The sequence below is a fragment of the Anomaloglossus baeobatrachus genome, chromosome 6 (genome assembly GCF_048569485.1).
Source record: "Anomaloglossus baeobatrachus isolate aAnoBae1 chromosome 6, aAnoBae1.hap1, whole genome shotgun sequence".
NCBI lineage: Eukaryota > Metazoa > Chordata > Amphibia > Anura > Aromobatidae > Anomaloglossus > Anomaloglossus baeobatrachus.
Genome location: NC_134358.1, coordinates 565,776,099 through 565,803,817, shown reverse-complemented (window position 1 = coordinate 565,803,817; position 27,719 = coordinate 565,776,099). Strand labels below are relative to the sequence as shown.

The 27,719-nt window shown below is 48.5% G+C and overlaps 1 protein-coding gene across 4 annotated transcripts in view; it reads right to left on the bottom strand.

The window, feature by feature from the left end:
• Positions 1-27,719, bottom strand: part of NOS3 (nitric oxide synthase 3) — a 176,204-nt gene that overhangs the window by 84,453 nt on the left and 64,032 nt on the right. For 3 of the 4 annotated variants that reach the window (XM_075315761.1, XM_075315762.1, XM_075315759.1), the window contains exon 3: positions 10,533-10,656. The exons of the other annotated variant lie outside the window; for it this stretch is intronic. The gene's annotated coding sequence lies outside the window, so the exon portion shown is untranslated. The remainder of the gene's footprint in view (positions 1-10,532; positions 10,657-27,719) is intronic. 4 annotated transcript variants of the gene reach the window in all.

Genomic DNA, 27,719 nt, shown 5'->3' with positions numbered 1-27,719 from the left:
TTCAACCTCAAGAGCTATGAAACTGTTACATGGCCATAATACAGTATAAACGTATATAGTATAAACAAACTAGTGCCCAGGGGATGATTAGGAAGCAATACTAAAAGCTGCAGACAGAGCTACGGGTTCTGTGTAATTCATGTACTGATGAGGGATGTGCTTCTCTAGATCTGTACTGACTGTGGTTCTGGTGCTGTATTCATGTACTGATGGTGTTTCTGGTGATTTATTCATGTGCTGATGGTAGTTCTGGTGATTTTGTATTTTTGTACTGTTATTATTCTGATGCTGTACACATGTACATAACTTGTATGATTATTACAGGTTATGGGTACAAGATTCTATGATGAGACATCGATCCTGGAAACTCACCTGATTGCCTTATGTGAAGTTGGGGAATAATTTTTTTGTTCCACCAATATGGAGCTATTAGTATCCGCTTCATTGAGCAATACAGTATAAACATATATAGTATAAACATATATAGTATAAACATACACTAGTGCCCAAGGGGATGATTTAGGAAGCAATACTAAAAGCTGCAGACAGAGCCATGGGTTCTGTGTAATAGCTTATAAATGGGAAATAGTGGTGATTAAATGGATGCTAATCTATTGGAGGTAGCGGAAATATAGACCAAGAAAAAACACAATAGAAATTGGTAACTGTAATAAACCAAATTTCCAATGACCATGTACTTAAGCAATAAAAAAAAATATTAAAGAAAATAATAATTCCTCCCTATAGAGACATATTATATAGGGCATTAGTGCAAAGGGATGTTTGTGTAAAATCCATTTACTGCTGGTGTTGAAGCAACGTGCTGACCATCCACCAAACAGCTCAACGTCTATAGGTATCAATATACGATGCTGCCATAAAGCCTAGCAGAGCTGCTCCCTTCATTTTAAGCCGTAAGATCCTGGTAAGGAGCGGGGTGTTGACCCTCACGATTCGGGCTCCAATGTGCGCAGATAGCTGCTGCGATGTGATAAAGCAGGGAGCTGCAGTCTGCAAAGTGGCATGTGTAGTCAGGGGGCGCCACACCGGGGGATGTGAAGAGAACGCGTGACATTGCAGTAGCTAGAAACCTATGCCGCGGCCATGTTAAAGTGTTGTGCCGTCTCACAAGTTGAGAGTTACTACATTTGTATTCATATTAGCAGCATTAAAGGAGGTGTCCAGGTCTGTGATGAAAGTCTGCAGTCACTATGTAACTGCAGACTTCTGAATCCTCACAGTGCGCACATTGCCCGCTGTCAGGATTCTCCAGTACCAGCAGGGAGACTGGGAGGGTATGTAACCGCAAGTATGCAATACATGAGGTCATGTGCCGCTATATCGCTCAATTCACTAGTACGGTATTGAGTGAGATCACATATGTCAAGTCAGAATGTGGCTGCATGCTATTGGCACAGGAGAATCCTCACTGTGGTGTGCAAACGCTGTGAGCTTTCACAAGTCTGCAGTCACATATCATGTCTATAGACTTCAATCACAAATCTGGACACCCCCTTTAATTATAAAATGATGTGCTGTAGCATGCACAATCCTAACAGTATGTAATTGTGACGCCCTGGCAAAACCAGGTAGTCACAGACAGGCCACCGCACAACACCATCCCTCACTTAGGAAACACACAGCCAACCTAAAACCATAGTCACCCCCCACGGGACCAGGCGGTTGGACACGCCCACCCAGCGGTCTAGACAGCCCGGGGCGGGAAAACGAGCAGTCTAGTTTGTAGTTCAGTTTGGAGAGGAGGTGGGCTGCAGCTAGGGGTAGCTCCAGCAGTGAAGTTAAAGTTGAATGGTACCAGGGTAGGAGCCCTGTTGCCACTGGCTAGGAGGCAGACGGTGGTCTCCGTGAGCAAGAGATGGGAAGACGGCTCGACAGAACCGAGGTGGACCGGGACAGGGTTGTAGCCCACCGGTATCTACACCGGGGAACCGACCCGGAAATCGGAGCACAAAGACCCTGAAGCCAGGACCGAAAACCAGCGGCCTAGTTAATTAACCGATTGAGGCCAGGACTAGAGATCCTGTCCCACCCAATGTCCTCATAGAAGACAACAGCCCACCGATAGGGATAGGAGGTCCCCGCCAGGGCCCATAGATCCCACGGGTCAGCGTCTGCGGGCACGGCTCCTTAGGTCACATCCAGCCGGGAGCGGACTCCTGAGTTTCACACTAGGAAGTCCACCTTACACAAAACAGTGCAGAGAAAAAGGATAGAGACCACCAGCCGGGTGGGGGACCCGAATGCAACCGGCCACCAGCACCTTGGTTTACCAGAGACCCGTGTGATTCATTGACTATGAGTAATCAAGCATCCCCTGCCGTCGCTATACCCTGCAAAGAGACACTGGGTCCCGGGGCAACCATCCCTGCCCACGGAGGGGTTAATATCTAGCTGCCACAACATCTCCCCCGGGTGCCCCATAACAGCAGCGGTGGTGTCCCAACTCGCCACACACCGTGGGTGGCGTCAGGAACTTAATACGGACTAGCCCGTACATCTACGTCCCCATTTTTATTCGGCGTGTCCGCGAGACCCCCGGGTCCGGAGACCCTCGAGCCACCACCCCAGAAGGCCCGGATCCGAGCAGCGCCAGCCGGCTGCTGGCACGGGGGCGGCACATAATATGCTCACTGTCAGGATTCACTTTGCTTCACAGTTCCAGTGTCATTTCACATGACCCCCCCATATGAGATTTTCATACTTGGTTACATGCAGACTCTTCTTGACATGAAACGCTGTAACATGCACAATCCTCACAATGTGTAATATGCTCACTGTCAGGATTCACTTTGCTTCACAGTTCCAGTGTCATTTCACATGACCCCTCATATGCAATTTTCATACTTGGTTACATGCAGACTCTTCTTGACATGAAGCGCTTTAACATGCACAATCCTAACAGTGTGTAATATGCTCACTGTCAGGATTACCAGGTTGTGGCATCACATGACCCCTCATATGTGATTTTCACACTCCGTTACATGCAGACTAGCTTCTTTATATGACGGGCTGTAGTTCTTCACTGAACATTGTGAGAATTATGAAGAGCAGCTCGTCAGCTCGTGACTAAGTGCGCAAATCGCAACTGAGCCATCACCTAACGACTACTCCAACTGCTTATGCTGTTTATGGGGGCTGCAGACTCAATTCTTGCCCTGTGTGTTTGAAAAGCCAGAGCATTGTCCAGAGGGAAGGAAACTGTAGCAAAGTCTCAGCTGTGAGATGTCGACTTGAAAGTTTTCATTCAATGACAGCAAGCAAAGATCTGGAAAGTGGCAAGTTATTGAATGATTAAGTCTATTAGAAAGTTGCAAAACTTTTCATTATGCATTGATAGAGGCCAGATCTTGGCGTTTTAAGATTTGGGGGCTGTTTGAACCCCCTCCACCCCCCCATCCTGCTGTGACTTAGTATCATTGCTGCCCTTTAACATTCTTCGCCTGATACATTAAACTAAAAACACTCCAAGGACAAACCCAGGACCAGGCTGTGACCATACAAGTCCCCGAATCCGGACACTCACCAGGATGTCGCACCCCTCTGTCATTGCCATGTGTAAACATACGGTGCTGGCATCACTCTGACCAGGTCCGCCCACCCCCCCTCTGTGATCAGGACTGGTGGGCCATCACTTCTGACGCCCCCCCCCCTCTCTGTGATCAGGACTGGTGGGCCATCACTTCTGACGCCCCCCCCTCTCTGTGATCAGGACTGGTGGTCTATCACTTCTGACGCCCCCCCCCTCTCTGTGATCAGGACTGGTGGGCTATCACTTCTGACGCCCCCCCCCCCCCTCTCTGTGATCAGGACTGGTGGGCTATCACTTCTGACACCCCCCCCTCTCTGTGATCAGGACTGGTGGGCTATCACTTCTGACACCCCCCCCCTCTCTGTGATCAGGACTGGTGGGCTATCACTTCTGACGCCCCCCCCCCTCTCTGTGATCAGGACTGGTGGGCTATCACTTCTGACGCCCCCCCCCCTCTCTGTGATCAGGACTGGTGGGCTATCACTTCTGACACCCCCCCCCTCTCTGTGATCAGGACTGGTGGGCTATCACTTCTGACACCCCCCCCCTCTCTGTGATCAGGACTGGTGGGCTATCACTTCTGACGCCCCCCCCCCTCTCTGTGATCAGGACTGGTGGGCTATCACTTCTGACGCCCCCCCCCTCTCTGTGATCAGGACTGGTGGGCTATCACTTCTGACGCCCCCCCTCTCTGTGATCAGGACTGGTGGGCCATCACTTCTGACGCCCCCCCCCCTCTCTGTGATCAGGACTGGTGGGCCATCACTTCTGACGCCCCCCCCCCTCTCTGTGATCAGGACTGGTGGGCCATCACTTCTGACGCCCCCCCCCCCTCTCTGTGATCAGGACTGGTGGTCTATCACTTCTGACCCTCCCCCCCCTCTCTGATCAGGACTGGTGGGCTATCACTTCTGACGCCCCCCCCCTCTCTGTGATCAGGACTGGTGGGCCATCACCTCTGACCCCCCCCCTCCCTCTGTGATCAGGACTGGTGGGCTATCACTTCTGACTCCCCCCCCCCCCCCCCCCTCTCTGTGATCAGGACTGGTGGTCTATCACTTCTGACCCCCCCCCCCTCTCTGTGATCAGGACTGGTGGGCTATCACTTCTGACCCCCCCCCCCCTCTCTGTGATCAGGACTGGTGGGCTATCACTTCTGACGCCCCCCCCCTCTCTGTGATCAGGACTGGTGGGCCATCACTTCTGACGCCCCCCCCCCTCTCTGTGATCAGGACTGGTGGGCCATCACTTCTGACGCCCCCCCCCTCTCTGTGATCAGGACTGGTGGGCTATCACTTCTGACGCCCCCCCCCTCTCTGTGATCAGGACTGGTGGGCTATCACTTCTGACGCCCCCCCCCCTCTCTGTGATCAGGACTGGTGGGCCATCACTTCTGACGCCCCCCCCCCTCTCTGTGATCAGGACTGGTGGGCTATCACTTCTGACGCCCCCCCTCTCTGTGATCAGGACTGGTGGGCTATCACTTCTGACCCCCCCCCCCCCTCCCTCTGTGATCAGGACTGGTGGGCTATCACTGCTGCCCCCCCTTCCCTTTCCTTTCCTCAGGAGGGAGGTGACCCAATCTCTTCCTCTGGAATCCTGCCCTTATTATTGGAAATCTGGGCAGGACCTGGCGGCTGCGCAAAATCCAGACACAGTCACCCCTGCAAGATAAATATCGCAATGTGCGGTGCTGAGCAGCGGGGCCATGTCCACTAAGCAGCACTGCTGAGCTGACATGGCCCCATGGTGCTGTAACAGCGCATTTCATGATCGGCCTTATTCCATTATTATTTATTGCTGACGGATCTCAATTCGTGCTGATGACTTCATGTGTTTGAAGCTCGGCCTCGGGCCGTTCAGGATACGACGCGCGCCTGGACCCGATGGTAACGCTGATGCACACAACGCACGTGAAGATCTGTCTCGAGGAGCTCAGGGTCAGCTTCTTAATGAATCGAAGCTGATTCAACGCATTTCTGATTGCTGTCATCTTTTGATCGTATATTAATGCACACAACGCGTTTTCATCAGACATTGCATTTCTGCATTGTGAACGGCTCTTCAATAGATACTGATGACCACGCATTTCAGGATCGGCCTCGTGCCGTGAAGGAAAGTAATGCAGGGAAGATTCTGCAATGGATTTTGTAGGTGATGATGATGCAGACACCGCTTCATGGGATCTTCCTTCTCAGATGAAGTATGCAACACGTTTCATGAGCGACCTCAGCCCTTTATTATAGGGAACGATTCTACAAATGATGATGCACATAACACACTTGATGATCAGCCTTAATCATAGGAAACAGATAAAGACCAAGCATATTAGGCCCACCTGGTGAGATGGATCCTTCAAGCCCAAGGTTCAGGTGGGCACACAAGCCATGGGCGTCAGTGAGAGGTACTAGAAGCCACAGGCAGAAAGGAGACGTCCTGGACACCACAGACAAGCAGCAGAGATACTGGAAGCCGCAGGCAGAAAGGAGACGTCCTGTAAACCACAGACAGCAGAGATGCTGGAAGCCGCAGGCAGAAAGGAGACGTCCTGTAAACCACAGACAGCAGAGATGCTGGAAGCCGCAGGCAGACGAGAGACATCCTGAAGAAAGACGTCTTGGACACCACAGACAAGCAGCAGAGATACTGGAAGCCGCAGGCAGAAAGGAGACGTCCTGTAAACCACAGACAGCAGAGATGCTGGAAGCCGCAGGCAGACGAGAGACATCCTGAAGAAAGACGTCTTGGACACCACAGACAAGCAGCAGAGATACTGGAAGCTGCAGGCAGAAAGGAGACGTCCTGGAAACCGCAGACAGGTAGCAGAGATACTGGAAGCCGCAGGCAGAGAGGAGACGTCCTGGAGACTGCGGAGATACTGGAAGCCATAGTGACGTCCAGGAGACCGCAGAAAGGTAGCAGAGATACTAGAAGCCACAGGCAGACTGGAGATGTCTAGGAGACCACAGACAGTAGAGATTCTGGAAGCTGCAGGCAGAAAGTAGACGTCCTGGAAACTGCAGACTGGTAGCAGAGATACTGGAAGCCGCAGGCAGAAAGGAGACATTCTTGAGACCACAGACAGGTAACAGTGGTCCTGAGAGCTGCAGGCACAGTATGTCTTAATGCACATTCTATAGGTCCGGGCAGATGATCACATGATATTACACCGGGCCCTCTGCAAAGTGCAAGGTGAAGCAGAACAGAGTTCTGGGACAGGTGAGTAACAATGTGTTTCTGGGTCTTTTACTGAAGGAAGCTAAAGCATACAATTTTGGACATACAGTACAGACCAAAAGTTTGGACACACCTTCTCATTCAAAGAGTCTTCTTTATTTTCATGACGCTGAAAATTGTAGATTCACATTGAAGGCATCAAAACTATGAAGTAACACATGTGGAATGAAATACTTAAAGTGTGAAACTGAAAATATGTCTTATATTCTAGGTTCTTCAGAGTCGCCACCTTTTGCTGTGATTACTGCTTTGCACACTCTTGGCATTCTCTTGATGAGCTTCAAGAGGTAGTCACCGGAAATGGTTTTCCAACAGTCTTGAAGGAGTTCCCAGAGATGCTTAGCACTTTTTGGCCCTTTTGCCTTCACTCTGCGGTCCAGCTCACCCCAAACCATCTCGATTGGGTTCAGGTCTGGTGACTGTGGAGACCATGTCATCTGGCGTAGCACCCCATCACTCTCCTTCTTAGTCAAATAACCCTTACACAGCCTGGAGGTGTGTTTGGGGTCATTGTCATGTTGAAAAATAAATGATTGTCCAACTAAACGCAAACCGGATGGAATAGCACGCCGCTGCAAGATGCTGAGGTAGCCATTCTGGTTCTGTATGCCTTCAATTTTGAATAAATCCCCAACAGTGTCACCAGCAAAGCCCCCCCACACCATCACACCTCCTCCTCCATGCTTCACGGTGGGAACCAGCCATGTAGAGTCCATCCGTTCACCTTTTCTACAAAGACACGGTGGTTGGATCCAAAGATCTCAAATTTGGACTCATCAGACCAAAGCACAGATTTCCACTGGTCTAATGTCCATTCCTTGTGTTCTTTAGCCCAAACAAGTCTCTTCTGCTTGTTGCCTGTCCTTAGCAGTGGTTTCCTAGCAGCTATTTTACCATGAAGGCTGCTGCACAACGTCTTCTCTTAATAGTTGTTCTAGAGATGTGTCTGCTGCTAGAACTCTGTGTGGCATTGACCTGGTCTCTAATCTGAGCTGCTGTTAACCTGTGATTTCTGAGGCTGGTGACTCGGATAAACTTATCCTCCACAGCAGAGGTGACTCTTGGTCTTCCTTTCCTGGGGCGGTCCTCATGTGAGCCAGTTTCTTTGTAGCGTTTGATGGTTTTCGCCACTGCACTTGGGGACACTTTCAAAGTTTTCCCAATTTTTCGGACTGACTGACCTTCATTTCTTAAAGTAATGATGGCCACTCGTTTTTATTTTAGCTGCTTTTTTCTTGCCATAATACAAATTCTAACAGTGTATTCAGTAGGACTATCAGCTGTGTATCCACCAGACGTCTGCACAACACAACTGATGGTCCCAACCCCATTTATAAGGCAAGAAATCCCACTTATTAAACCTTACAGGGCGCACCTGTGAAGTGAAGACCATTTCCGGTGACTACCTCTTGAAGCTCATCAAGAGAAGGCCAAGAGCGTGCAAAGCAGTAATCAAAGCAAAAGGTGGCTACTCTGAAGAACCTAGAATATAAGACATATTTTCAGTTGTTTCACACTTTTTTGTTAAGTATTTCATTCCACATGTGTTACTTCATAGTTTTGATGCCTTCAATGTGAATCTACAATTTTCAGAGTCCTGAAAATAAAGAAAACTCTTTGAATGAGAAGGTGTGTCCAAACTTTTGGTCTGTATTGTAGGTCTAAATTTTAGGGTGTTGATTTTAAACTGTTGACAATTTTTTTATGCAAATTTTTTTTTTTAAGTCACTCTCCAAAGTTTTGTAATGTGGGTGTGGTCAGGTATGCAAATGCAAATAAACCACACAACGCAACGCATTTCGGACGGACCATGTGAATTCATTAGATGTTGCTGATGGCTAACGCATTTGAAGATCGGCCTCGTGCACAGAATTCATGAAGCCTCCGCTCAGCCCTTCATTAGGTGAAGGTGTTCCTAGATTGCAGTCATCCTTTCATCGGATGAGGTTAATATATACAATGCGTTTTGGGTCTAACTCTTCATAAGATGCTGCTGATTAACAGAATACAACTGGGAATTGTCCTTAGCGTTCTGCGGACGCTGCGGATGCACAGAATGAGTTTTGGGATTAGTATTATCCTCTTGATAATATCCATCATCCTGTGAAGCTGATTCTCTACACATTTCAGGTAACCTTGAAGCTGATACAATGCATTTCAGGACAGGACTCTATCAGGTGGACCTGAGGATCACAGCGCATTTTAGGGTCGGCTTAACGATGAGGCGCATGATGCATATTAAAATCAGTTCATCCCCTCGTTAAAGCCAATACACACGCGTTTTTGGATCAACCTTGTCCATGCCTCAGATGAAATTTTTGCACAGAGGAAGTTGGCGTCCTCATTGGATAAAACTGCAAAGCCAAGATTTTAGGATCGATCACTTTTAGGATCGATTGATCATATCACTTTTACAAAGTGAGCACAACGCGTTTCAAGCTCAAACTGAACCCTCTTTCTGCTACCTGTCAGGAGATAAATATGGGTGCAACTTTGCACAATCAGGACCCTCTGTGTTGTGGACGCGGCAGGTTCTGACCTGCGGAACCACAAGTTTCCTCTGCAGGAGACCGCAGCTGCTCGTGCCCATGATAAGGGCTCAGGCAGTTGCAGTTTCTCATTTTTGTTCTCCCTGTGGAGAACGGTTGCGACTCTGCAGCAAATAATTGACAAGATTGCTTCTTGGAAAGCCGCACAGCGGGTCAGTTTGCGCTGCGAGCCGCACACGCAGTGGGCACAGGATTTCTAGAAATCCCATCCGCTGTGCTTGTACTGTACAATGCAGCGATTTGGACACAGCCGAAGCATTCTGCATGCAAAACACTGAACCCTGATCGCGGGCACACAGCCTTATGCCGGCGTCACACGGTACGATCTATCGTGCGATTGCACCCGCCCCCGTCGTTTGTGCGTCACGGGCAATTAGTTGCCCGTGGCGCACAAAGTCGTTAGTCGTCAGCTCCCGTCACACGCACTTACCTCCCGGACGACGTCGCTGTGGGCGGCCAACATCCTCTTCCTGAAGGGGGAGGGATGTTCGGCGTCACAGCGACGTCACATGGCAGGCGGCCAATAGAAGCAGAGGGGCGGAGATGAGTGGGACGTAACATCCCGCCCACCTCCTTCCTTCTGCATTGCCGGCGGGATGCAGGTACGGTGTTGTTCGTCGTTCCCGGGGTGTCACACGGAGCGATGTGTGCTGCCTCGGGAACGATTAACAACCAGAGCACAGAAGGAGGACCGACATTTTGAAAATGAAGGACGTATCAACGAGCAACGATACGGTATTTTTGCTCGCTTGTAGCTGTCACACGCTACGATATGTCTAACGATGCAGGATGTGTGTCACTAACGACGTGACCCCGACGACATATCGCCCGATGTATCGTACCGTGTGACGCCGGCGGCATTAGAGATAAAAAAAGAAAAACCTCCCCGAATTACCGCCCTATGAATTCTTTACCCACACCATTTTCTAGACCTCTGCTTGCAGTCAGTGAATTTGCAAAATCTTGTTTCCAATCTAAGAACTCCCAGAGACCTAATATCTCTCAAAACTGAAGGTTTGGTCCAATGATCTCCGGTCCAGACACATCACCAGCATATATTGCCCTTCTGTCCGGAGAGTTTACTACAATGTATCCGTGCAGGAAGAAATGTATCTTTGGAAAGTTGGAGACATTTCTGGAATCTACAGATTCAGTTTTTGTTACAAAACCAACAAATGGGATTGTCTAGGACGGACCTGTGTAATGACGCCCTTCTTCAGGACACTATAGTACGGTATGATGATTCCGCAGACCTGGCTGTTCATGGTTTCTCCGTGCACTCGCTCTCCCCCGTTCTCTTGCCTCTTGTATAACGTGTCCCTAAAACAGAAGAAACTCTTTTTAGTATATTGTGTGCAGGATATATTCGGTCTCCAGTATTCCAGGACCTGGCACAATAACACTCCACCGTCCTGGCCTGGAAACAGTCAGTATTATCACACGCTCCACGCACGGGAAGCGCAGGGTGTGGGCCTTTGATCTATAAATGGATCCATAAAGCTGTAACATTGAGGGTGTGAGACGTGTCCGGGCCCCTCATTATCCTCCCTGACATCCCACCGCCCGCTGCAATCTCCAATAGTTCACATAGGTTACAAATATTCCATAAATTATTATCCGCACAGATGAAATCCACAACCTGGAATGTAGAGGAGGTTTTAACACACTGCTCATTCATAGATCGGGTCACTTTCTCAAAACAAAAACAAATTTAATATGAAACTTTCCAACAATAATGAAGAATAATGAGGTTTAGATGAGAACAAAGAAATAAGACAATTATAGGATATAAAACTCCCACAACACTGAGGCACATTGTTCTATAACTGACAAGGAAGACACCGACGACGAGGACGAGGCTCCATCCAGAAACTGCAAAGACAGCGCGGAAAGACGGGAAAAAGAGATTACACTGAATGTGAAGAATTACTGGACACATTATTACCCAGAGTAGACGACTCTACCCCAAGTACAAGAATATAACTGCTATAATACTGCTCCTATGTACAAGAATATAATTACTATAATACTGCCCCTATGTACAAGAATATAACTACTATAATACTGCCCCTATGTACAAGAATATAACTACTATAATACTGCTCCTATGTACAAGAATATAACTACTATAATACTGCTCCTATGTACAAGAATATAACTACTATAATACTGCCCCTATGTACAAGAATATAACTACTATAATACTGCTCCTATGTACAAGAATATAACTACTATAATACTGCTCCTATGTACAAGAATATAGCTACTATAATACTGCCCCTATGTACAAGAATATAACTACTATAATACTGCCCCTATGTACAAGAATATAACTACTATAATACTGCCCCTATGTACAAGAATATAACTACTATAATACTGCTCCTATGTACAAGAATATAACTACTATAATACTGCTCCTATGTACAAGAATATAACTACTATAATACTGCCCCTATGTACAAGAATATAACTACTATAATACTGCTCCTATGTACAAGAATATAACTACTATAATACTGCTCCTATGTACAAGAATATAGCTACTATAATACTGCCCCTATGTACAAGAATATAATTACTATAATACTGCCCCTATGTACAAGAATATAACTACTATAATACTGCCCCTATGTACAAGAATATAACTACTATAATACTGCTCCTATGTACAAGAATATAACTACTATAATACTGCTCCTATGTACAAGAATATAACTACTATAATACTGCCCCTATGTACAAGAATATAACTACTATAATACTGCTCCTATGTACAAGAATATAACTACTATAATACTGCTCCTATGTACAAGAATATAGCTACTATAATACTGCTCCTATGTACAAGAATATAGCTACTATAATACTGCCCCTATGTACAAGAATATAACTACTATAATACTGCCCCTATGTACAAGAATATAACTACTATAATACTGCTCCTATGTACAAGAATATAACTACTATAATACTGCTCCTATATACAAGAATATAACTACTATAATACTGCCCCCTATATACAAGAATATAACTACTATAATACTGCTCCTATGTACAAGAATATAACTACTATAATACTGCTCCTATGTACAAGAATATAACTACTATAATACTGCTCCTATGTACAAGAATATAACTACTATAAAACTGCCCCTATGTACAAGAATATAACTACTATAATACTGCTCCTATGTACAAGAATATAACTACTATAATACTGCCCCTATGTACAAGAATATAACTACTATAATACTGCCCCTATGTACAAGAATATAACTACTATAATACTGCCCCTATGTACAAGAATATAACTACTATAATACTGTCCCTATGTACAAGAATATAACTACTATAATACTGCCCCCTATATACAAGAATATAACTACTATAATACTGCTCCTATGTACAAGAATATAACTACTATAATACTGTCCCTATGTACAAGAATATAACTACTATAATACTGCCCCTATGTACAAGAATATAACTACTATAATACTGCCCCTATGTACAAGAATATAACTACTATAATACTGCCCCTATGTACAAGAATATAACTACTATAATACTGCCTCTATGTACAAGAATATAACTACTATAATACTCCCCTTATATACAAGAATATAACTACTATAATACTGCTCCTATGTACAAGAATATAACTACTATAATACTGTCCCTATGTACAAGAATATAACTACTATAATACTGCCCCTATGTACAAGAATATAACTACTATAATACTGCCCCTATGTACAAGAATATAACTACTATAATACTCCCCTTATATACAAGAATATAACTACTATAATACTGTCCCTATATACAAGAATATATCTACTATAATACTTCCTCTATGTACAAGAATATAACTACTATAATCCTGCCTCTATGTACAAGAATATAACTACTATAATACTGCCCCTATATACAAGAATACAACTACTATTATACTGCTGCTATGGAGAATATAACTACTATAATACTGCCCCCTATGTACAAGAATATAACTACTATAATACTGCCCCTATGTACAAGAATATAACTACTATTATACTGCTGCTATGGAGAATATAACTACTATAATACTGCCCCCTATGTACAAGAATATAACTGCTATTATACTGCTGCTATGGAGAATATAACTATAGCCAAATGTTTTGACACAAGTTTTGTTTTTTATATTTTGTTTGTTCAGTGTTTTTTTGCTTTTTTATTCGGGCATTTTTATGGTTCGTGAAGTAAAGTTCCAAACATTGCATAAGTTTTTACAGTTTTCTTGACAAATGTATGAAGTGTGTGTCCAGTGAATACTCCCAGCGCTGGCCCTGATTTCTCCAGACGTCTGCCCTTCGCCCCGGCGGCTGGATATCGGCTTCTGGGCCAAATCCTGATTGATGACCCGTTCTTGTCTCGTCAGTGCTTGGAGCTGATTACAACATTGGGAGATGTTGATCTTGGAGGAGGTTTAGATCTTTCTTTTACTCATGTTCTTTGACAATATTGTGGGTGATCCCTCCTCAATGGATCAGAAGCCCCCTCCCAGGAATGGTCTCAGGAGGCTGTTGGCACACACAGGACTCATGGCAGCCCTCACCTTTTTTTTTTTTTCTCTTGGCAGCCATTTTTCCCATTAAATATCTCAAATAATCTGGAGTGGCTTCATAAAAGAAAATCACTTTACCCCTGTCCTCCACAGTCCAACCCTGTACTTCCTGCAGAATGTCAGTCTGTCCTTAGTGATTGTCTTTGAGACAAGTGGCGTCTTTGTTGCTCCTTCTTGACACCAAGCTGCCTCCAACAGCCTCCCCCTCACTGTGCATTTAGCTGCCTGCTGTCGTTCCTGAGCAAGCTCAGCACTGGTGATGATCCAATCTCATATTATAGAAGACATCTTGGCAATTTCTTGGGCGTTCTTAAGTGTTTACACAACACCTGAATCTCTATCTTTGACGATTCTGATGGTTGACTTCGGGGCATGTAGTGCCCGGTCACGGTGTGGCACCCCCACACGCTCCCAGGCCGTGGTGCCACTCTCCTCACTTGCCCACCAGTTCCATGCGCCCTGTTCCTTCCCCGGGGTCTGCCGCAGCCTCCTCCGGCTTCCAGGTGACACACAAGCCATCTCGGAGTGCCCATAGGGTATGTGTGTGGCCACACCCCTTTCTTAAAGGGCCGGCGTCTCATTGCCCGGGAATGATCCTTGAGGTCAGCTATTACCCTGAAGGTACTTAAGACTGCCTCCACTTAGGGGACGCGCCTGAGCAACGTTGCTTATCATTAGTGTCTTGCTAGTTCTCAGGTCCCATATGCGTTACTGTGTCTGACCCTGCGCCCTTGTGTTTTGTACCAGTGACTCGTTCCTGGTAACTTGTGTGTCTTTCCAGAGCTTACTACCATCACTACCTCTGTGCTGCCACGTTTGTGATACTACCTCTATGCCACCATGTCTTAAGGCCCCGTCACACACAGAGATAAATCTTTGGCAGATCTGTGGTTGCAGTAAAATCATGGACTTATTGTTCCATTTGTACACAGCCACAAACCTGGCACTGATTGTCCACAAATTCACTGCAACCACAGATCTGCTGCAGATTTATCTGTGTGTGTGACAGGGCCTTCTGTCTCTACGTCTGAGCCACTACCTCCGTGCTGCCACGTCTTAGTCTCTACATCTGAGCCACTACCTCCGTGCTGCCACGTCTTAGTGTCTACATCTGAGCCACTACCTCCGTGCTACTACGTCCGAGCCACCATTTCTATACTACCACATCTGAGTTACTACTTCCGTGCTACCGTATCCAAGCCTCCACCTCCGTGCTGATATATCTGAGCACACTTGTACCAGACATCAGATACTCACCAGTCCGTCAGAGCTGACTCCACTGGTCCTGGCTGTCGTGCATTTAGGCCCCCTGGGGGCTGCGCCTGAAAATCCCTGTATAGGTATTAGCTGCAGGTTAGCTCCTCCAGGGGAATCCAGTGTACGGCCCAGTGGGTCCACACTTGGATGCTTGTGTGATGGTGGGATATGGGGGAGGTGTATCTTGCTATACAGATTCCTATTTCAAGCTTGGTTCATTGTCTTATTTGAACTACTTCTGTGTACATTTCTATTGTTGTAGGTAATCACCCCCTATAGTGCAAGGTTGTAGCCTCTTGAGGCACTTCCATCCCTGGGAGTAGGGGGAGGTGGGCCTAGAGTCCAACTAGTGTAAACTCTCCTTACCTGGGAGATTCAGTCAGTCTGTGTGAAACTTGATGAAAGAAGATTGATCCTCTGGGAGGGAATAGCTGAGGCTGGATCCTAGAGCCTGTATATGGACAGTTACAGACTGGAGATCAGTGGTCACGTGGGATTGCGTTTTATTGTTCACCCTGTTGGACTCAAGGAACTCATATAAAGACCATTGCCCTATTTTCCCTGGCATCAGAATACCAGGTGGTGCCCCTGGATCTTTTGTTTTGTTGTGGACTCCTTGCAGATTTTAAGGATCTATATTTATGTTTGGTGCTTTATCTTTGTGGTTCCAATAAAGCCCTTTGGATTGTTCCTCGGCCTGTTGTCCCTCCTTGCTCTGCTGTACACCCCGTCACAAACTGGTTGGCAGCGGTGGGATCAGAGCAGAAGGAATGGAGGACAACGGCCCATCAACAGCTGGAACCAGAACCTCAGAGTACAAGAACTGGACTGCGGTGAATCTACAAACAAAGGCCCGTGAACTGGGAGTCAGCTACAAGGGATTCTCCAAGGAGCAGCTGATTGAGGCGTTGGAAGGAGTTTGCTCGCAAAATGACGCTGAGGAAGGATCCTCCCAGCAAACGGAAGAAAGACGGCAGCCGGAAGTAAATACCCAAAAAAGTCAATGGGTTGTGTGGTACGAGGAGGAGATGGCACTGCTGGGAGAGGAGACCACCATAGAATATAAGATGGAGGTCATGCGTGGAGCTAAAGAGAAGGAGCGCAGGATGGAGGAGATGGCATTGCTGGATAAGCAGCTCGCTGTGGAAGCCGCTAGAGGTTCCAGACAGACTGTAACCCCAGCACCCACCATGAGGGAACTTCCCAGAGTGTCTTGCAAAGACTTCAAGCAGTTTAATGAGGCTGCTGGTGACATTGAGGGCTTCTTCCAGGACTTTGAGCATCAGTGTCGATTAATGGAAGTCCCTGAAAGGGAGCGCGTCCGGCATCTGGTTGGGCTCTTAGAGGGTGGAGCTGCTGCAGCCTATAGAGCTATGGACCCTCGGTGGAACTGTGAGTATGCGGATATTAAACAGACTATTCTAGAACATTATGCTGTAACGCCAGACACTTACAGGACTCAGTTCCGTACTTTAGCATGTGATGAGGAAGTGTCTTTCAAGATGTATGCCCACAAACTCAAACATCTGTGGCATCGTTGGCTGGAGGCAGAGGAGGCCTTAACCTTGGAGACCGTCCTCCAGGTCCTCCTAAAAGAGCAGTTTTACTTCAAGTGCCCCGCTGAGATCCGGGAATGGGTGCGTGAGAGAAAACCAGCGACAGTGGAGGAAGCTGCTGCTCTAGCTGATGAGGCTCTCACCATCAAGCCTCAATAGAAGAAGCTGCTAGCAGAGGGAGCAAAAATGACCAGCTCCCCAACACAAGAGGTTCCTTGTCCTTCAGTGCCCAATGTTCCTCGACCTCCTAGATCACCACCTCATGTGGATACCCGTGTGTATGTGCCTCCAGTTGTTTCTACCACATTTTCTGGAATGCGACGAGGAGAGAAAGTAGAAGAGCGAAGATGTTATAGCTGTGGGCATCCCGGGCATCTGCGGGCCACATGCCCATCTATCCAGTGGAGTCATCCCCCAAATCGACAACCACCTCCAGCACCTGCACCTCCCTATCAGTCACCAAGGTCTCCTACCTACTTCTCCAGAAGGCAAACTGGAAGGAGTGAGACGCAGCGCAGATGTTATGGTTGTGGGCAGCCTGGTCATCTGCAAGCTCACTGTCCAGGTGTTCAGAGGCAGAACAGCTGCAGACCACCTTTGCCTGTCCATTATCTACAGACATCCTCAGCAGGAGAAGAGCTGGATTCAGGCCCTGATGATTTGCCAAGTGACTCTGATATGTTGACTTCCCTACCAGGAGTCTATGGAGTGCGAGCCACAGCCGCCCATTCTTATGATCTTCGGCATAAACATCTACAGGAGGTTGTGCTGGATGGCCAAAAAGTTGTTGGCTTTCGTGACACTGGGGCTTTTCTCACCATCGCAGATCCCCGAGTAATTCAACCAGAAGCAATGCAAAAGGGACCAGGAATTGCCATTGAATTGGCTGGAGGTACTTCGAGATATATTCCAAGAGCGAGTGTAACCCTGGATTATGGCTTTGGGGCAAAACAATGCATAATCGGTGTGATGAGTGGCCTTCCTGCAGACATACTCCTAGGCAATGATGTGGGAGATATACAATGCCGATTTGTGGGTGCAGAAAGCCGAGTTTGAGTGAGGGAGGACACAGAAGGAACCTTGTCCTTCCAACCCTATCGCTCTACAAGGGATTACCTATAGCTTTTCCATCCAAGTGTGGAAGCCAACACCAGAATGCTGATGGACTGTCCCAGCAAGAAGAACCATAGACTATTCACAGCTGAGCAACATGGACGTAAGTGAGATGGCCAGAGCTCTGTGTAGACCTCGTGGCATACTCACTTATTAAAAAGGGGGGACAGGTTGTGATGGTGGGATATGGGGGAGGTGCATCTTGCTGTACAGATTCCTATTTCAAGCTTGGTTCATTGTCTTATTTGAACTACGTCTGTGTACATTTCTATTGTTGTAGGTAATCACCCCCTATAGTGCAAGGTTGTAGCCTCTTGAGGCACTTCCATCCCTGGGAGTAGAGGGAGGTGGACCTAGAGTCCAACTAGTGTAAACTCTCTGCTTACCTGGGAGATTCAGTCAGTCTGTGTGAAACTTGAAGAAAGAAGATTGATCCTCTGGGAGGGAATAGCTGAGGCTGGATCCTAGAGCCTGTGTATGGACAGTTACAGACTGGAGATCAGTGGCCACGTGGGATTGCGTTTTATTGTTCACCCTGTTGGACTCAAGGAACTCATATAAGGACCATAGCCCTAATTCCCCTGGCATCGGAATACCAGGCGGTGCCCCTGGATCTTTTGTTTTGTTGTGGACTCCTTGCAGACTTTAAGGATCTATATTTATGTTTGGTGCTTTATCTTTGTGGTTCCAATAAAGCCCTTTGGATTGTTCCTTGGCCTGTTGTCCCTCCTTGCTCTGCTGTACACCCCGTCACAGCTTGCTGTCCCTCGGCGACCGTAAGAGGACAATCTTACTAACAGCAATGTCCTTGCCTGTAAAGCCTTTTTGATGCAAAGCAATGATAACTGTACATTTTCCCGGGGATAAATATGATTTTAAACACAAGCTCCTTGATAAAGAAAGCAGTGTTCTCTTATAATTCAATCAGCATTGCAGAGTGATATCAGCTGCCTTGTCCTCGATAACACTTTCCCATGAGATAACGAGAAGATATGGAAATGGCATAAGGAGCAGTTAATTTTGTGAAATTCAGTGGAAATGGAGTTTTTGTAATTAAGATTGTGGCAAGGAATGACTCTGCAATTTTGAGCAATTAATCTGATCCTTCTATAATGTTCGAGCCCCTTCACACACAGTCACTTCCCGGTACATGAAGTCATGCTTTGCAGGTTTGGAGCCCGGTTCCTTTTCACGCTGTTCTGGCCCTTGTGACACTTATTCCAGGAAGTCGTTGGTCTTGGAGAATGGGAGTATTTCCTGCGATACATGAGTGATATCCACACCCAGAGATACATTCAGGAAAGTTCATGATGAATGTTGTGAGGTTGATGTATAGTCCTCCAAGTCGCTTGCTCACGGCTTCCTCCAGACGGACACGTAATTCCCAGAAAATACCGCATCAGCCATACTTACCGATTATCTCAGGACTGTTCCTCCCCTTACGTGACATTTCCAAGTCCTCGATGCCACCAGCATTCGTACGGGGCGGTCGTAATTCATGGATTCCTTCTATTTTTCTATATCAGTGCTTGTCCATAATACAGTGTACTGCAGCGCCCCTCTCTTTGGCAGGGACCCTCTAGGTTCATCCAGAGCCTCCTTGTTCATAAATAGAATTACAGGACAGTGAAAACTGAAGCTAAGTGGTGTATAGCGGGACTAGAAAAATGACACTAGGCAATATATTACAATATGACGAGATAACAACATAGGTCATTGCTGGTATCTATAGTGAAATTATACAACAGATCGAAAAAAATGGTAAAAATCCTTCATAGGCGTGTGCGGTAAGAGATTTTACCCTGAATCCCTTCCTTCTGTAAACGTGGTGTTATAGGCATGATAATGGAAAACCGCCACTGTATGTTCTAAAGAAGAGGTGACATACTATAAAGTGACCAGCAGATGGCGCCAGAGCAGCAGTGAGTCGTCCAGCACATACACTATATGGGAACAGTACAAGCTGTGCCTTATAATCAGTGAATTCTGTAGTTCCGTGGTCCCCAGTGTATAACATTCGGCTCCTGGTGTACAACATCGGCCCCGATAACTCTGATGTATAGGATTCGGCCTCATCGCCTCCGGTGTATAAAGACCGGCCCTATTATCTCCAGTGTATAATGTCTGGACTCTCTTACATGGTGTATAACCCCCCCCCCGCATCTGCCTTTACTACTATGTGACACAGTGGCCGGGGGTGCAGAGCTCACTGATACCAGCGCATCCTGTAATAATAATCGTTGGTGTAAAAATTCCGTTTTTTACAGTTTTTCTCCTGAATCTTCCCCATCATCTGCAAATGATATTATTGAGAAGTGGAAAGAGCCGCAGCAACTCACCCACAAAGTAGAGACCCCGTAATGTTAGAGTGGGGGGCTGAGTGCTGAGGAGCAGAGGACAGAAAAGACCCCACCGCTCTGCTGACCCCATAACTGCAGAGTCCAGACCTCCTCTGGTGACATCAGCACAAACACTGCACCCGCCAGAGGCTTCATGGCTGAGTAGCTGCAGCCGTACATCACCAAGCACAATGCCGAGCCATACATCACCAAGCACAATGCTGAGCCGTACATCACCAAGCACAATGCCGAGCCGTGCATCACCAAGCACAATGCCGAGCCATACATCACCAAGCACAATGCCGAGCCATACATCACCAAGCACAATACCGAGCCATACATCACCAAGCACAATGCCGAGCCCTACATCACCAAGCACAATGCCGAGCCCTACATCACCAAGCACAATGCCGAGCCATACATCACCAAGCACAATGCCGAGCCATACATCACCAAGCACAATGCCGAGCCATACATCACCAAGCACAATGCCGAGCCATACATCACCAAGCACAATGCCGAGCCATACATCACCAAGCACAATGCCGAGCCATACATCACCAAGCACAATGCTGAGCCATACATCACCAAGCACAATGCCGAGCCATACATCACCAAGCACAATGCCGAGCCCTACATCACCAAGCACAATGCCGAGCCATACATCACCAAGCACAATACCGAGCCATACATCACCAAGCACAATGCCGAGCCCTACATCACCAAGCACAATGCCGAGCCGTACATCACCAAGCACAATGCTGAGCCGTACATCACCAAGCACAATGCTGAGCCGTACATCACCAAGCACAATGCCGAGCCGTACATCACCAAGCACAATGCCGAGCCCTACATCACCAAGCACAATGCCGAGCCCTACATCACCAAGCACAATGCCGAGCCCTACATCACCAAGCACAATGCCGAGCCATACATCACCAAGCACAATGCCGAGCCATACATCACCAAGCACAATGCCGAGCCATACATCACCAAGCACAATGCCGAGCCATACATCACCAAGCACAATGCCGAGCCATACATCACCAAGCACAATGCCGAGCCATACATCACCAAGCACAATGCCGAGCCATACATCACCAAGCACAATGCCGAGCCATACATCACCAAGCACAATGCCGAGCCATACATCACCAAGCACAATGCCGAGCCCTACATCACCAAGCACAATGCCGAGCCCTACATCACCAAGCACAATGCCGAGCCCTACATCACCAAGCACAATGCCGAGCCATACATCACCAAGCACAATACCGAGCCATACATCACCAAGCACAATGCCGAGCCCTACATCACCAAGCACAATGCCGAGCCGTACATCACCAAGCACAATGCCGAGCCGTACATCACCAAGCACAATGCCGAGCCGTACATCACCAAGCACAATGCCGAGCCGTACATCACCAAGCACAATGCCGAGCCGTACATCACCAAGCACAATGCCGAGCCCTACATCACCAAGCACAATGCCGAGCCGTACATCACCAAGCACAATGCCGAGCCATACATCACCAAGCACAATGCCGAGCCGTACATCACCAAGCACAATGCCGAGCCATACATCACCAAGCACAATACCGAGCCATACATCACCAAGCACAATGCCGAGCCGTACATCACCAAGCACAATGCCGAGCCGTACATCACCAAGCACAATGTCGAGCCCTACATCACCAAGCACAATACCGAGCCCTACATCACCAAGCACAATGCCGAGCCATACATCACCAAGCACAATACCGAGCCATACATCACCAAGCACAATGCCGAGCCCTACATCACCAAGCACAATGCCGAGCCGTACATCACCAAGCACAATGCCGAGCCGTACATCACCAAGCACAATGCCGAGCCGTACATCACCAAGCACAATGCCGAGCCGTACATCACCAAGCACAATGCCGAGCCGTACATCACCAAGCACAATGCCGAGCCGTACATCACCAAGCACAATGCCGAGCCGTACATCACCAAGCACAATGCCGAGCCGTACATCACCGAGCACAATGCCGAGCCGTACATCACCGAGCACAATGCCGAGCCGTACACCACCGAGCACAATGCCGAGCCGTACACCACCGAGCACAATGCCGAGCCGTACACCACCGAGCACAATGCCGAGCCGTACATCACCAAGCACAATGCCGAGCCGTACATCACCAAGCACAATGCTGAGCCATACATCACCAAGCACAATGCTAAATGTCGGATGGAGCGGTGTAAATCCACCACTGGACTCTGGGGGAGACATGTTCTCTGCAGGGATGGATCGCACTTCTCTATCTGCATCTGGGTTTGGTGAATGGAGAACATTACCCCCGACTGCATTGTACCCGCTGTACAGATGATGGAGGAGGATGGTCCAGGCTCTTAGTAATGGGCGGCCGCTGCTCCTTAGCTCCAGTGATGGAAAATCTTAATTCTTCAGCACAAGACCTTGTGGACAATTTTAGCTTCAGCTTTGTGGGAATAAATTATAGAAAACCCTTATCTATCGCCCATGACTGTGTCACTGCAATCCTTCCCAAGAGCGCGGAAGCTGTAACAGCTGCAAGGAGCCGACTCCACATTCAACATGGGGTCTGGTGAAAGCATATTAATGTCATATTGTGACCCCACAAGACCCTCCGTATACCGGGAACACCCCACTAGACCCGCCGTATACCGGGAACACCCCACTAGACCCGCCGTATACCGGGAACACCCCACTAGACCCGCCGTATATCGGGAACACCCCACTAGACCCGCCGTATACCGGGAACACCCCACTAGACCTGCCATACCCGGGAACACCCCACTAGACCCGCCGTATACCGGGAACACCCCACTAGACCCGCCGTCTACCGGGAACACCCCACCAGACCTGCCATATACTGGGAACACCCCACAAGACCTGCCGTATACTGGGAACACCCCACTAGACCTGCCATATACCGGGAACACCCCACTAGACCCGCCGTATACCGGGAACACCCCACTAGACCTGCCATACCCGGGAACACCCCACTAGACCTGCCGTATACCGGGAACACCCTACTAGACCTGCCGTATACCGGGAACACCCCACTAGACCTGCCGTATACCGGGAACACCCCACAAGACCTGCCGTATACCGGGAACACCCCACTACACCTGCCGTATACCGGGAACACCCCACTAGACCTGCCATACCCGGGAACACCCTACTAGACCTGCCGTATACCGGGAACACCCCACAAGACCTGCCGTATACCAGGAACACCCACTATACCTGCCGTATACCGGGAACACCCCACAAGACCTGCCATATACCAGGAACACCCCACAAGACCTGCCGTATACCAGGATCACCCCACTACACCTGCCGTATACCGGGAACACCCACTATACCTGCCGTATACCGGGAACACCCACTATACCTGACGTATACCGGGAACACCCTACTAGACCTGCCGTATACCGGGAACACCCCACAAGACCTGCCATATACCAGGAACACCCCACAAGACCTGCCGTATACCGGGAACACCCCACTACACCTGCCGTATACCGGGAACACCCCACTAGACCTGCCATACCCGGGAACACCCCACTACACCTGCCGTATACCGGGAACACGCCACTAGACCTGCCATACCCGGGAACACCCCACTAGACCTGCCGTATACCGGGAACACCCCACTATACCTGCCGTATACCGGGAACACCCTACTAGACCTGCCGTATACCGGGAACACCCCACAAGACCTGCCATATACCAGGAACACCCCACAAGACCTGCCGTATACCGGGAACACCCCACTACACCTGCCGTATACCGGGAACACCCCACTAGACCTGCCATACCCGGGAACACCCCACTAGACCTGCCATACCCGGGAACACCCCACTAGACCCGCCGTCTACCGGGAACACCCCACTAGACCCGCCGTATACCGGGAACACCCCACTAGACCTGCCATACCCGGGAACACCCCACTACACCTGCCATACCCGGGAACACCCCACTAGACCTGCCGTATACCGGGAACACCCCACTACACCTGCCGTATACCGGGAACACCCCACTAGACCTGCCGTATACCGGGAACACCCCACAAGACCTGCCACATACCGGGAACACCCCACTAGACCCGCCGTATACCGGGAACACCCCACTAGACCTGCCGTATACCGGGAACACCCCACTAGACCTGCCGTATACCGGGAACACCCCACTAGACCCGCCGTATACCGGGAACACCCCACTAGACCTGCCGTATACCGGGAACACCCCACTAGACCTGCCATACCCGGGAACACCCCACTACACCTGCCATACCCGGGAACACCCCACTAGACCTGCCGTATACCGGGAACACCCCACTACACCTGCCGTATACCGGGAACACCCCACTACACCTGCCGTATACCGGGAACACCCCACTAGACCTGCCGTATACCGGGAACACCCCACAAGACCTGCCGTATACCGGGAACACCCCACAAGACCTGCCGTATACCGGGAACACCCCACTACACCTGCCGTATATTGGGAACACCCTACTAGACCTGCCGTATACCGGGAACACCCCACTACACCTGCCGTATACCGGGAACACCCCACTAGACCTGCCATCTACCGGGAACACCCCACTAGACCCGCCGTATACCGGGAACACCCCACTAGACCTGCCGTATACCGGGAACACCCCACTAGACCTGCCATACCCGGGAACACCCCACTACACCTGCCATACCCGGGAACACCCCACTACACCTGCCATATACCGGGAACACCCCACAAGACCTGCCGTATACCGGGAACACCCCACAAGACCTGCCGTATACCGGGAACACCCCACAAGACCTGCCGTATACCGGGAACACCCCACTACACCTGCCGTATATTGGGAACACCCTACTACACCTGCCGTATACCGGGAACACCCTACTAGACCTGTCGGATCCCTGGGCCGTGGTATTACTGTTCGGGCCCGTCGTGTATCTGCGATGTGACCGCTCTGGAGGTAAGTCTTCCATTGATGAGGACGTTCTGTAAACAGAGGAAGCGCGGCCGCACAGCATCGCTGTATAAACCTCATTGTTATAGTAATCCGCTTCCTCTGGCTACAAAAACACCTGGAAAATCCAGTCTGTCTCCTGCAGCTTCCAAAAATCTGCTGAGCCACGAAGAACGTGCCACTGAGGGGATAATGGTCCGTTATTACAGGGGAGACGCTTCCTGGAGGAGCCGACCTGCGGGAGGGGGAGACGGCGCCAACAATGAGGGCTTTTAAGTACATAGCGGGGGAGGGGCGCTTATATTCACCAAGGCTAAAAGTCTCATCACAAGCACCTCAGCTGCTGCAGAACCTCATCATACACACCTGAGCCACCATAGAACCTCATCATACACTCCTCAGCCACCATAGAACCTCATCATATACTCCTCATCCACCATAGAACCTCATCATACACTCCTCAGCCACCATAGAACCTCATCATATACTCCTCATCCACCATAGAACCTCATCATACACTCCTCAGCCACCATAGAACCTCATCATACACTCCTCATCCACCATAGAACCTCATCATACACTCCTCATCCACCATAGAACCTCATCATACACTCCTCAGCCACCATAGAACCTCATCATATACTCCTCATCCACCATTGAACCTCATCATACACTCCTCAGCCACCATAGAACCTCATCATATACTCCTCATCCACCATAGAACCTCATCATACACTCCTCAGCCACCATAGAACCTCATCATATACTCCTCATCCACCATAGAACCTCATCATACACTCCTCAGCCACCATAGAACCTCATCATACACTCCTCAGCCACCATAGAACCTCATCATACACTCCTCAGCCACCATAGAACCTCATCATACACTCCTCAGCCGCTGCAGAACCTCATCATTCACAACATCTCAGCTGCCATAGAATGTCATCATATACACCTCAGCTGCTGCAGAACCTCATCATACACTCCTCAGCGGCCATAGAACTTCATCATACACACCTCAGCCGCCATAGAACCTCATCATACACTCCTCAGCCACCATAGAACCTCATCATATACTCCTCAGCGGCCATAGAACCTCATCATACACTCCTCAGCGGCCATAGAACCTCATCATACACTCCTCAGCGGCCATAGAACCTCATCATATACTCCTCATCCACCATAGAACCTCATCATACACTCCTCAGCCGCCATAGAACCTCATCATATACTCCTCAGCCGCCATAGAACCTCATCATACACTCCTCAGCGGCCATAGAACCTCATCATACACACCTCAGCCACCATAGAACCTCATCATATACACCTCAGCCGCCATAGAACCTCATCATACACTCCTCAGCAGCCATAGAACCTCATCATACACACCTCAGCCACCACAGAACCTCATCATACACTCCTCAGCGGCCATAGAACCTCATCATACACTCCTCAGCGGCCATAGAACCTCATCATACACTCCTCAGCCACCATAGAACCTCATCATACACTCCTCAGCGGCCATAGAACCTCATCATACACACCTCAGCCGCCATAGAATGTCATCATATACACCTCAGCCACCATAGAACCTCATCATACACTCCTCAGCAGCCATAGAACCTCATCATACACTCCTCAGCCACCATAGAACCTCATCATACACACCTCAGCCACCATAGAACCTCATCATACACACCTCAGCAGCCATAGAACCTCATCATACAGACCTCAGCTACCATACAACCTCATCATATACTCCTCAGCCACTATAGAACCTCATCATAGACACCTCAGCTGCTGCAGATCCTCATACACACCTCAGCCGCTGCAGAACCTCATCATACTGACCTCAGCCGCTATAGAACTTCATCATAGACACCTCAGCTGCTGCAGAACCTCATCATTCAGACCTCAGCTACTGCAAAACCTCATAATACACTTCTTAGCTTCTACAGAACCTCAATACCCACCTTAGCTGCTGCTGAACATCACAATAGAAATCTGAGCTGCTGCATAAACTTAAAATAGAAAGCTCAGCTGGTGAAGAACCTTGTAATACACACCTCATCTGCTGCAGAACCTCATAATGCATACCTAAGCTGCTTATCATATATACCTCATCTGCTGCAGAACCTCATAATGCATACCTAAGCTGCTTATCATACATACCTCAGCTGCTGCAGAACCTCATAATGCATACCTAAGCTGCTTATCATACATACCTCAGCTGCTGCAGAACCTCATAATACATACCTAAGCTGCTTATCATACATACCTCAGCTGCTGCAGAACCTCATAATGCATACCTAAGCTGCTTATCATACATACCTCAGCTGCTGCAGAACCTCATAATGCATACCTAAGCTGCTTATCATACATACCTCAGCTGCTGCAGAACCTCATAATACATACCTAAGCTGCTTATCATACATACCTCAGCTGCTGCAGAACCTCAGCATGTGCCATGCGCTGAAGAAAGTACAGGTCATAGGTCTGAAAC